This window comes from Ixodes scapularis, unplaced genomic scaffold (assembly GCF_016920785.2).
Source record: "Ixodes scapularis isolate PalLabHiFi unplaced genomic scaffold, ASM1692078v2 PGA_scaffold2__306_contigs__length_199485367, whole genome shotgun sequence".
NCBI classification, from domain to species: Eukaryota; Metazoa; Arthropoda; class Arachnida; order Ixodida; family Ixodidae; genus Ixodes; species Ixodes scapularis.
This window is the reverse complement of record NW_024609857.1, coordinates 157400391-157409949: the sequence shown is the minus strand read 5'-3', so window position 1 is coordinate 157409949 and position 9559 is coordinate 157400391. Positions and strand designations below refer to the sequence as shown.

General features: G+C 46.2%; 1 pseudogene; it reads left to right on the top strand.

Moving 5' to 3' along the window:
* Positions 1–8573: 8573 nt before the first annotated feature.
* LOC120844485 lies at positions 8574–9118 on the top strand (annotated as a pseudogene).
* Positions 9119–9559: the final 441 nt, after the last annotated feature.

The window sequence follows — 9559 nt, the reverse complement described above, 5'->3', positions numbered from 1 at the left end:
CCTGCTGAACTCAATCTGTCACCTTTGCCACAGAGATTTCAATAAACTATTACATCATAAGACTGCAGATTTTTAAACATATATTAACATAATACTATAAAGCTTGGTCGTCAGCAATCTATGTACACACTGCTACAAGTGCATCGGCTATTGCCTACAAACAGGTGGCCCCACTTTTAAGGTGGGACCACTTTAAAGTGGTTTATTGAACAGGGACCACTTTAGAGTGGTCCCATTTTGAAAGTGGGACCACTTCAAAGTGGTCCCTGTTCAATAAACCACTTCAAAGTGGAACCACTTTGAATTTTCACCTGGGAGCTAGCTCATGCCAGCAGAAGCACATTGGGATGTGATGGTGCATCAGCCATAAAGTAATATGGTAAACGTAAAGAGTGGCCACTGAAACCCTATCGTGACCTAGCTGTTAGGATTCAAAACACCCGCCAGCTAGCGCAGTAATGACTAATTATTTATATATTTGTTATGTTTGTACCATTAAGAAATAGTTTCCCTTTAATTTACATACTTGTAAAGCCATCAGTAGCTTCAAACACTTTAAAAAATATAAAGACTGCGACTGGGGCTTTGGCAAGACGACATCGCAGGGGCACAACGGAACCCAAGGTGGCAGGCGGTGGAAGCGACAAGCTGTTGCAGTCATCGTGTGGATTTTTCAACATTCTTTGTGGCGAAGGCGACACGGTTAAAGGGCCCATGAAACAATTTCAAAGTTCAAAGAATCCGGGGCTTGTTACTTTTATTTAGTTTACCTTAGCCCAAGTAAGAGAGAACACGCCCTGTTCCATCGAAATGTTGTGAGTGTGCTGCGTAATCGCAATAAAAAGAAAGGTTTATTTGCCGATCTTTTAGCTAATCTATCTGGTGCAGTGCTCTGGGGCGGCGGTGGGGATGGTGGGAATGAAACATGACGTCAGCTTGGATCTGTGGATTTAGTTTGCAAGTAGAGCAAGTATCCGCTCAATTTGAGGCTAATTTTTATAAATGTCATACGAACGTAAATGAATGTGCCAAAAGCCTCGTAATTATTAGCTTTTATAACACAAAGTTTTAGTGGCGCCACCTACGCGAGGTGCTGCACACCTGCCTTTGCACCTGGCTACCAATTGGCGAGCCCGAGCGTGACGAACAAGTGCGAGCACCAAGCACCGAGCACATTTTCGTGCTTGCATTTTTCCCTTCGCCTGTGTCTGCTCGCTTGCCCGCTCGCCTGCTTGCCTAGCCACTGGCCATTGCGAACATCAGCGATGCCAGCTGGCTGCGGTGTTACGCTATGCCCAAATCAGAATTTGAGGAGTGATGTGGTCCGATGCAAGAACCTCCAGTATCACTGCATGCTCTGAGAGGAACCCCTCCGAAGTGTGTGATAGAGGAGCATTGAGAAAAACAACATAAAAAAAGCAAACCTGCACGTTCGCTCAGATCATTTTAACGGTGATCAGGACTACCTTTGCATACCAAGCATTCTGCGCGATGACAGACAAACGATGAGGCACGTATGCCTCATCGGCGTGTGGTGCCTTCACTTCGACTGCACCCCTTCACGATGACCACCCCAGCGAAGGAGCCTGCGTCCAAACGCCCAATAATCCTGGTAAGTAGCGCTTTTATTTCAGTAAGAGATTGTACAAACTTTTTTGAGTTGACGTTTGATGGAAATGCTCCGTTTTCCAGGGCGACGAGCCGACTTAGGACGTAGGCTGCTCCAAGGGCAATGCACCTCATAAGCACTGCTGCCCTTGTGGTCGCTGACCGGCCTCTTATGATGCAGCGGTTCACGCCAACCCGGAAGAAGTGAAAGCAGATGTACATGCCCCCATGCCCCATGCCAGGGAGGACAAGGCTGTAGGAACAGATCCTCGGCTGGGAAAGAAGGCTGCCGGTAAGCATGGGAATAGGGCAACGGTATCTTAGTGCTCGGCGTCACATGGTAGAATAGATACTATACAAATTTGTATTGACCTTGCAATGAAGATTGGGAATACTGGGACTCTGTTATGATTTATCGTTGGTACGACAGCCTAGATATTAAAGCAGTTACTTATCATTTACAATCTAAAAGAAAGACAAGTTGTGCAAGCAAAGCCTTCCATAAGGTCTGCATGCAAAGCCTAGCATACACTATTCAATGAAAAGTCTTGCTGAGAAATTTAGCCTTTGCCAGAGCCCAGTTTTCTAGAAGCATGTCCCAAATCCTGAGTCATGCTCGGTGCAAATAAAAATTGTTATTACTATTAGTAGAATGAGGGATTGGATACATAAGTCTGTTTTCCCCCTTAAGACACGCAGCAAACTTTTATGCACGACAGACGACCAGTCATTGGGTGCCAACTGAACCTACCTAGCAATACTAGCAACAATGCCAGCACCACAAGTGCTACCAGCACCACCAGTGCCACAAGCAAGTTTTGAAGTTAGCATGGGATGTCATTGAAAGAAAAAAGCACGTATTTTGTCCGAATACCTCAGACTTCTAAACACTCAAAGAAGAACTCGTTGCCACAAGCAGCACCAGTGCTGCCAGCACCACCAGTGCCACCAGCACAACCAGCACCTCTTCAGTGTCACCAGAGAGACCTGTCCTGGCACCTGCCAATCCTATATTCATGAAGGCGGCCAAAACCTAAGTTCCAACTGATCTCGAGGACAGCAAGGATCCTCTCTACGTGCCATCCGTCGAGCAAAACTTCTTCAAGTGAGAATGCTTTCCTCCTTGGGTAGAACAGGGTAGATAGTGGCTAAGAAAATAGGTTGAGTAACGCACAACTTGAGTAAGTAAGATTAAGATTTTAATGGCACAGCAGCAACGGAGGCCATAATGTGCCAAAAAAAATGTTTATTAAAACACACAACTTGAGTAGCATTAGGAAAGCCCTGGTAACTATGGTGCAACCCACCTGCATAGACCTACTGCACCAATTAACAAGTGTGTATGTGTGTGTGCATAGTGTCCAATTTTTTTGCATTTGTTGCACGCAAATTTACGCGTGGGGCACATCCCTATTGAGAAAAACAGTGACAACTTCCATCGTGATACACTGAAAACTGGTGTAATTTTGCTGGTTTTTACAAGAAAAAAATCTGGATTTCGGTGGATATATCAGTGGAAGACATAGTGGTTCACCAGTGTTTACAAGAAAACACTAGATTTTGGTGGGCATTTCTCTGGAAGACCAAGTCGTTCACCAATTTTTACAAGAAAACACAGGGATTCGGTGGATATTTCAGTGGAAGACGGAGTCCTCACTTGACCGTGGTGGAATTCATCCGATTTCATTGGAACCCAATGAAGTCACTACCCGGCCAGGAATTGGATGTGTGTGGATCCGCTTCAAATATAGTTTATAAAGGCCGCTTACCATCTGTCACGTTACTCGCGTGGTGTTCTCGCTGGTGAGTGGTTTTTGCACGATTGGTCGTTGGTTTTTGTTGCAACTTCCACGGCCGAAAGGCGGGAGTCTCGATACAGTCACAATCGCTTGCCGAGTCGCTTGTGGTGCTTTCATCGGGGCTTACATGAGCCGGCTCTGACGCGCGCTCATCTCTGCGGCTACCAGAGTCGATTGAGTCGTGATCGTCCTCGCTATCTAGATCGTCATCAATGCTCGAGCCGTCGGATATTTCTGGTGAATTTGATGCTAAAATCGGAGCCCGCAAACTCAATGCCTGTGCTTCTTTCAGCCGGCAGACTTGGGGATTAGCAATTCTTCGCCCGCGTCGAAGTATATTTTTTGCCATTTTTGTGACGGGGTCTTGCCATCGCTAGTAAAGTTAACAAAATGCAATCTTACACATGGCGTCCAGCGAAACAACAAACAAATCTGCCAAACAAAACAACGCAAAATCCGAGTACTGGTAGCGACCAAGAACAGCAGACGGTTCCTCCCATGGATATGGATATGCGGCTAGCCCTTTTTTTGTATCAGTTTGCATCGGGGGTGCGGGGTCCCAGCTACTAGATCTAGGCAATTTATCTGTTAGTAAATTATAAGAGTATGCTGTTAAGACTTACTTGAAGCAAAAGTTTTCCTATCCTTACCTCTCGCATTAAAGGGGTACTCCACCGATTTTTTTCAGCTACCGCAACTAACTATATTTTCTGACTCCCCGGCCTTTAGTCTCTCCGGTATGCTATTTAGAATCGCGAAATTCATAATAGATATTGTGAAATCGGCAAATGAAAATGATGCAAAAACCAACATTCAAATATGCGCGCGCTTTTCAGTGCCGTGACGTCAGTGGCAGGCAGGCTTGCCAGTCGAGCAAGCAGCCAAAAAATAGAATATGCCAATCATTTGTTCCGTGCTGAAGCGCGGGTACTGCAGTGAGCTTCCCAAGCATTCATTTGACACCATGAAACTGCTTCGAATCAGTTTAAAACAAAATCTACAGCCCAAAGAGTGAACCCCTGCCTTCCACTGACGTCACTTTTTCATTGTTGCCAGTAGAGACTTCGAGCTTGAAAAACACGGTGAGGACCAAAACTGTAAATTCAATAACTTTGCAAAAAAACAATATTTTGACCTAATATTTGGGATACTATTTTCACGATGTTTGTTGGTTAGTTTAGCAAAATTTCAAGCAAATCGGAGGCAATGAAAAAACCAGTGGAGTACCCCTTTAAGGGGGGATATGGCCTGGGAGGGTCAACTTTTGAACCCTTCACCCAATTTGGTTCAAATTTTGAGGGTTATTTCAGCACTATGAGGAAGGATAATCTGCAAAGTTTTAGCATTATTGGTCAACTTTACAGTATGCTACGGTTCTCGCACTTCAGAAAAAAGACACTTCATTAGGAAGTCTATCGTAGAGAAATAATATTAGCTGGTGGCAAACTTTTTGCTTTAATGTGAAGAACAATACCCACAGTGCAACCTAGATAAAAAATAAATTGCAAAATATTCAATTATAACAAAAATAAGAACATCACAAAATTTAAAAAGAAAATGTAAAATTTTTGTTTAAAAAAAAACATATTTTTTTTCATGAAGGAGTAGATTTTTTGAACTGTGAAGTAGTCTATCTTGTTCCCCAGAAAATTTCAGTCCCAGAAAACCTTGAATGATGTCGCTCTGTATTCAGAATGTCAAACGATAGCTTTCCTAAAACAAGAATTCCTGCCAAAAAGTGAAACTGAGAAAAATGCATTTGAAGTTTCAACTTGTTTTTTTTTTTATTTTCGGACGATGCCAGAAACTCGAAATTTACCCAAGTCATTGGTGGCACCTTCAACTACATGAGCATGAGGAGGGCAGTGCGTTGAGGCCCCTGAAGAGATTCGTGAGCTTTGTGAAACTGATGCCACAGTCTTTTCCAACGACGCCTAGACGTATTGAGAGTTCGTTCTCTCGAAACTTGCCGATTGATGGTGAGTGCGGTGTCGCAACAATGTCTCCGCAAGTCGAGCAGCTAACAACAAACTGAAGGTTGCTGCCAAATTCTTCTTGCAAGCTCAATAGTTTTCCATGGCACTTGAGGCAGAGTAAAATCGCAACAAGAGTCTGCATGGCGGACACATTGAGGAGCCGTTCAGGGGCTTTTCAACAGGAGCGTCTGTCAGCTCTGGGTCGTCCGTAATCCCCGCGTCGAAATCGTGCAGGCTGAGCTTCCTCTCGAACGCGGTCAGCACATCCGATTCGGAGATGAAGCTTTAGGCTCCGATGTCCGCCAAGCACCAGTTGAGCTTGGAGATCGTGACGATGGCGGCGGAGACGGCAACAATGGTGCCGGCGGAGACGAGTCCCCGTCTCCGCCGGCCCTTTCTTTCCGCCGCTGAGAACGCCGGCCAAAGTTACTGCGAGTGCTAACTTTGGAAGCAGGCATTTCTCAGCAGTAAAACTACAGGGAACAAAGAGGGAAAACGAATCTAAAGAACGGCGAACTAGCGATACGATCAGAAACGAAAAAAGCTGCTGATGGCGCGCGCAGGCGGCCAATCGTGAGCCCTGTTTCGGGTCACAACCAATGGGATTGCTGGTATCATAGTTCCCACGTTTTTTCTGCTTTTATGTACGGGGTTCTCCTGGGACACAGATAGCCTCAAACGTAGCAAGCTCCTATGGGCAGAAACTAGAAGAAATGGCGCTTCCAACGAGGGTAAGATATCTCGGCTGCGTCAAACGAGCGCGGAATAGGCCTAATTTGAAAATGCCGAACTTCACCGTCTGCTCGCTCGGCGGGTCGCCGCGCGCGGCCGCGAGCTTGCCGAAAATAATTTTTTGCGAAATAAATACTGCGCATTTATAAATAAAACTTTCTGAAACTATGCTTCAGAACATAGTGAACCCAAATATAATATTTTTTGAAAATGCATTTTTTTTCGGAAAAAAATGGAATTTCGGGGCCGTATCCCCACTTAACATAGATTAAGAAGCCGAAGAAAGCCTATCCTAAAAGGCCTAGTGACTGAACCAATCTAAACCAATCCGGACGGCTTGGTTAGCTTGGTGGCTTGTTTTGCTTTAGGTGAAACTTCCACTGGGGCTTTTGTGCTTGGTCCTTTTCTTTAGCGACACGAGGACTAATTCCGAGCTCCGTGTGTGCCAACGTGAGCATCATGTTTGCATATGAGTGGTATGACCAGGATGGCCACTGCGCTATACTGCCTGTATTGCTCATAAAAAACTTCTTGCCAAAGAACGCTGGAGTGTTCGACAGGACTTTACGAGTGCAGGCCTACTGGACGGGCAAGAAAGGCGAGGACGAAGGGTATTATCTGGCCTTCGTGAACGACAGTGGGCACGGCGACACCGTCAACAACATGCATCTAATCCTGGCCCAACCGTAGAGGAAATGTTCGAAACACTAATGGAGGGCCAAAGTGCGATTAAAAATGACCTCCTCGAATTGAAAACAGAACAAAATACAAGGTTTGCAGAAATTGACTCACTATTGAACTATCTTAAGACCAAGACTGACCAGATAGAGGTCCTTTAAGAGGCAGTTGCCTCATTACAAGAAACTGTATGGGAACAGGATGACAAACTAACAGATTTGGAAGATGGAAGTCGTCGCTCAAATCTGGTCATTTTCGGACTTCCTGAATCACCTAGTGAAACGGAGGACCAATTAAGAACACGAGCGACTGACGATTTATTTAGTGTAAAACTTGGAGTGCCTTGCTGATCTGTGGCTAAAATCTATCGGCTCGGAAAAAATAAAGGAAAACGCCCCGAGATATTGTCTTTTCAGGACTATGTCAAAGAAGTGAACGTTCTACGTAATGCTAGAAAACTAAAAGGATCATCCATATTTATTCAGAGTGATTATTCAAGAGCCACGCTGTACAAACGAAGGATGCTATGGCGTCACCAGAGATGCTGCGACAGAAGCAGCACCACGTGCAGTACGATGCCGCTTTTAAGAGAAAGGCGATCGTGCTTGCAGAAAGTGTTGGAAATTGTGCGGCGGGTCGCCAGCTCGACGTTCACACAAGTAATATATGAAAGTGGCGAGCCCAGAAGGATGCTTCATTTCTAACAGCAGGCACGCACAAGGCTTTCCGGGGACCACAGCAAGGCAGGTTCCCAGCAGTTGAGCAGGAACTCGCTGCGTTTGTAAAAGAAAGAAGAGCACAGCATCTGCTCGTTTCAATGGAGATCCTGCAGATCAAAGCCCGAGAAATCGCCAAAAAATAAGGTCTGTCACGGGCAGCCTTCAAAGTGAGCAGACGATGGACGCAGAAATTTATGAAGCGAGCTGGCTTTTCTCTGCGCCGCCGGACATCGGTTGCGCAAAAGCTTCCTGACAACTACGAAGAAAAGCTGCTGTCCAATCGGCGGTACATCATCGCATTGAGAAAGAAAACACCATTTCTTCTCGGGCGAATGGGGAACGTAGACGAAACCCCCATTTACTTTGATATGTTCTCGAAATATTCAGTGGACAAGAAGGGTGCGAAGGAAGTGCGCATTCGCATGACGGGGCACGAGAAGAGCTGTGCGACAGTGATGCTTGCCTGCACGGCGTACAGGAGGAAGCTTCCCCCGTTCATTATCTTTAAGAGGAAGACTATTCCCAAAAATGAGTCATTTCCGAAGTCCGTCTCATATGGTGCAATGAAAAAGGCTGGATGACCGAAGAGCTCATGCTCGACTGGATAAAAAAATGTTTGGTGCAGACGGCCAGGAAGCCTGATGAACCCTCCATCCGTGCTTGTTTTGGATGCGTTTAGGGGCCACCTGACTCTCCCGGTAAAAACGAAGCTGAAGGACGTTCGCACAGAGTTGGTCGTCATTCCAAGCGGTATGACAAGCCAGTTACAGCCGTTGGAGTTTGCTTTAACAAACTGTTCAAAGATCACGTACGACGGCTGTACCAAGAGTGGATAAGCAGCTCCAACGCTGCACTGTCTCTGACGCCGACCAGACGTCTAAAACGCACGAGCGTTGCGACTTTGGCGCAGTGGGTGGCCGATGCATGGGCGGTTAGGTCTAGCAGCATACTTGACTCTTGGCCCCGTAACGTGACCTGTGTACTCGCGTTTGTATCTTATCTGCTCTCCAATTTGTTATATTTCAGCCAACGTGCAACTGCCATTCTCTAAAAATGGCTGGATGACATCCGATGTGCTCCTGGAGTGGATGCGACGGATTTGGGGTCCCAACAGAGATGATGTCCAGCGCCTGCTCGTCCTGGACCAGGCCCCAATCCACAAGACTGACGCAACCCGCAAGGCCCTCGTGGCAAAGGACACCGACGTGGTGTTTGTTCTGAGTGGCTGCACATCGATAGTGCAGCCAGCTGACGTCGGCTAGATGAAACCATTCAAGGTCAGCCTTCTGGAGACCTGGGCAAGTTTCATTCCAGCTGGGGCAGTGACGCCCAAGGGCAACCCTCAAGAAGCCATCTCGACAAGATGTCGTGAATTTCATCTTGGGCGACTGTGAGCGAGGAAGCTGTCGCCCGCTCCTTCAAGCGGTGCAATATATCAACAGCCCTCGATGGATCAGAAGACACAGAGCTTCATGAGCGGCTCGCTTCGGCAGTCCCTCCTTCCGCTGCCCTGCCAACCACGTCGAACTCATTGCGTGAGGAGGCGGTCGGCCTCTTGTTTGACAGTGAGAGCGACTGTTCGTTTGACGGTTTTGACGACGAATGAATACAGTGCTAATAAACGTGTGTTTGTTCTTTGGCTGTGATACATTTCTCAACTTTTTTTTACTGAACACCGAAAGTTAGCCCCTGTCATATTTCCACTCGATTTTAGGTGGGCTATCTCTCGGGATTTTACGGTGCATAATTTTACCAATGACCCGCTGTTCTCTGTGGTCTTGCATGTCACTTCTCCAAATTCTCCTAGCTATGTCTCATCTTTTTCCCCACACGGACACATCTCACCTTCCTAATCTTGTACCTATGCAAACCAGGTGTATAACCCTGCATGTAGACTTGCACTTTCTACATATATACATTGGTATCAATAATTATTTACTCATTATTGCTATTTGCCATTTTCACAGGCTGCGATTCGTTGCTTACAGGCAACTTGTTCGGTAGATGTGGCAACGATTGGAGCATCGCAACAGGCGTATCCTGCCAG